We start from the raw sequence: 3,713 nt of genomic DNA on the forward strand, positions 1-3,713 counted from the left end.
CTTAAGGTAATCTCCTCCGATCCCCTCGTTTTCATCCATAGGAATTGTCACATTTGCTCAAATCTTGCTAGTTTGGGGAAACCCTAGATTTTGATAGGATTTGGAAATTTGTGTTGAATGATGTTATATTTCTTTGCTAATTTGGGTTGTTTAGGCTTCCATAGTATGCTAGGGTTAGGGTTATGTGTGTTTGATGTTGGTGTTAGGGTTATGTTGGTGTTAGGGTTGTGGTTATTGTTATGTGGGGGTTAGGGTTATTAATTCATATATATGTTAGGGCATATGTGTGCAAATATTTTTCTTAAGTATTTACTTGATATATGTGTGTTTTTGATTATTGTAGGGATGGGGAGAACATGTGTTTATGTTCATCATGTGGATAAAGAGGCCTTTTTGAAAGGCAATGTTGAGATGGACCCGGATGAGCTTGACATGGTGTTTGAGAGTAGTCCTAGCTATGCGGAGCTTTTGAAACAAGTGAGGAAAGATTTGAATTGGATGGACCCAAGTGACGTTGTTGAGTTCGAGGGAAGGCATAATGTTGGTTTAGGAATGCACATCCGTTGGAAGACAATGCGTGTGAACTTCGAGCAACGTTGGGTTGCATACAAGGAGACGGTTGCCGAATCTCTAGACAAGGCTCTTGAGTTATTTGCCTCCAAGAAGGTTGAGTCTACTTTGAATTTAGACTTGAACCGGAACCCCTCCCCGTTGGTTGCTAGCACTCCCCCACCCATGAACCAAGATCAAATGAGTGAACCTCAATTCACGCAAGAAGATTGGCCAACATTGAGCCCGACTCCAAACAACCAAAATGAAGGTTTTGAAGAGGAGAATGATGAGTACGAGGAGGATGACAACGAAGTTGACCTCCATGACAACAATGTGGGTGATCTCGACCAATATCATGTGCAAGAGACAATGGACCAATCCATCCCTTTTTCCCGTGCATATGCATCGGACTCGGATGACGATGGTCCTGATGAAGAAGTTGATGAGGAGGGGTTCACACCGAAGGAGGCCGAAGCATTCAAGAAGGTATTCGGGCGGGATCACAAGACACCATTGTTCAAGGATCTTAGTCTCGCGGATGAAGCCGTTGTGGATGGTGGAAAATGCATATCTCTTGGAGCTAGGCCAAGTTCTCACCGTGATTTGGAAGACGGCAAGAACGGGATATATCCCGATTGTGAGTTTCAATCCTTCTTGGAATTGAAGATGTGGCTCGACAACTACTCGGTTACACATTATCGTCCACATAAAGTGGCCAAATCGGACGTGAATGTGCGTTACACGGTTAAATGTGAAGTGCCAACATGTCCATGGATTGTGCGTGCAAGGCCATGGAAAGGAGGTCCCACTTGGCGCATAGTGAGTTGTCTACCAACTCACATGTGCCGGCACAAGAATGCGGATGGCAAGCTTGTGTACCAACAACACAGACAACTCACGTCCGAGTTCATTGCTTACAGGCTGTCCAACCAAATATCCACACTTCCAACAATGAGCATCAAGAGTGTCATTGACCTTGTGAAAGCCATCTTTCATTACAAGGTGAAGTACGACAAGGCATGGAAGGCGAAGCAAGCCGCATTCAAGATGTTGTATGGCAATTGGGAGGAAGCATACAACCGACTCCCTAGATTGTTGTTAGCTATGGCCGCCACAAACCCAGGCATGGTTCACGTGGTTGAGCCTCATGGGCACCAAACATTGATTCATAACGGGAGAACCGTCCGAGTATTTGGCCGTGCATTTTGGGCCTTTGAGCAATGCGTGAGGGCTTTTGAGCACTGTCGGCCCGTCATCGCCATTGATGGCACGTTCTTGACCGGACAATACAAGGGCACTTTATTGGTTGCAATAGCAAGTGATGCCAATAACCGGGTGTTGCCTTTGGCTTTCGCTTTGGTTGAGGTGGAGAACAATGATAACTGGGAGTGGTTCTTGCGTCAACTGAGAACAAGGGTATTACCTGCTGAAAGGGAAATTTGTGTCATATCGGATCGCCATCCTGGAATTCTAAATGCGGTGGTGGTTGACATTCCCGGACATACAAAGTTGCATCATCGATGGTGCATGAGGAACTTTTGTGCAAACTTCTATAGGGCATGTGGTATCAAGGAGTTGGCCGATGATCTTCAGGATTGTTGTCTCGCTTTCACCAACAAGTGGTTTTCCACATTGTTCAATGCATTGCTCAAACACAAGAAACTTGACCCCGGCGGTCAGGAGTTTCTGAATAAGAACATTGCCGAAAGGAATATGTGGGCACGTGCTTTCGATGAAGATGGCCGGAGGTACGGTCAAATGACAAGCAATACCGAATCTTCAGAGGTTCAAGCTTCTGCAAAAAACAAGTAATGACAAATCTTAGGGCATGTAAATTTCAACTAAAGGCAAATTTGCAAAATATTTAGATTACTCATTATTACCTTATCCTTCTCGCGCATCATGTAGGCCCGGTGTTGCACGTCGTAGACATCGTCCAGAAGCCAAACCATCCTTACAATTTCAAACAATAAACATATAAAAGTTCATCTTCATCTCAAATATCGGTATACACTAAACATATAACATGTGTTCAACTACAAGAATCTCAACATCTCCTTCTCACACAATGAATATGTCATATGTGTTCAAATAAACTAAACATCTAATATTTCAAATAAACTCAACATCTAATATTTGAAATAAACTGAACATCTAATATATATCTAAACAAACTTCTCATATATGTCTACAAAAATCAACATCTCATAGTTATCTATAAAATTAGGCATCTCATATATATCTAAAAAAACTAAACAATCTAGGGTTTCAACAACAAGAATCATATATTGTGAACTAATAAATAACACTACGGTACTACCAATATGAATACACATCCTAAATCGAGCAAACCAAACAAATCAAGGGTTCCATCAAATCATGGACAAATCTCTAGAATGGCAACAAATTTACGGAGCAAAAGAAAGAGAAGGGAAGAGTTTACCTAGTATGATGGATTGGGGATCAAATCCACGGATCAAATCTTCAGATCTGAGAGGGATGTGGGGGGATTAGATGGGGGCGCCGCCGCCGCCGCTGCTCTCTGTCCAGAGAGCGGAGAGATGAAGAACTGTCTGGTCGGGCTGGGGCGGCCGCGCTTAAGTCACTGTGCAGCGTCCAAGGGCTAGGCGCTGCACGTCAAAGTGTGGCGCCTAGCTCTTAGGCGCTGCACAGGTGCGTGTGGGGCCGCAACTGGACCAGGGCTGCCACGCTGGCAGGATGTGCGACGCCTAAGGGAAAGGCGCTGCACAGTAGGGTGCGGCGCCCAGCTGTCGGGCGCCACACCAAAGGGTCAGCAGAGTGAATTTTTTTCCTGAACAGGTGAGTTTATGATTTGATTTCTGCCTCAGGTCAAATATGTAATTTCTGCCACATGAGCATAAGCTGCTGCTGATGACACCCACGTTGAACTAGCACTTGCAAGATAAGCTGGTAGCAGCTGGTACATGCATGATCACGCCCTACGGCCTGCAACACTACGGCTGAGTAGATTGGGGCACACACTACACTGCTGCTGGTAAATCTTTTTGGGCACATGCATGCACATGCACTGCTGGTATTTGTTTGGCAGTTGAGTGGCGCGCACTGCGTGGCTGGCCATACAAAGTTACACGCAGCAACAAGAGCCACAGTTTGGATTCACCGTAGAACACCAACGTCTC

Source organism: Triticum dicoccoides, chromosome 1B, assembly GCF_002162155.2.
Source record: "Triticum dicoccoides isolate Atlit2015 ecotype Zavitan chromosome 1B, WEW_v2.0, whole genome shotgun sequence".
Classification (NCBI taxonomy): Eukaryota; Viridiplantae; Streptophyta; class Magnoliopsida; order Poales; family Poaceae; genus Triticum; species Triticum dicoccoides.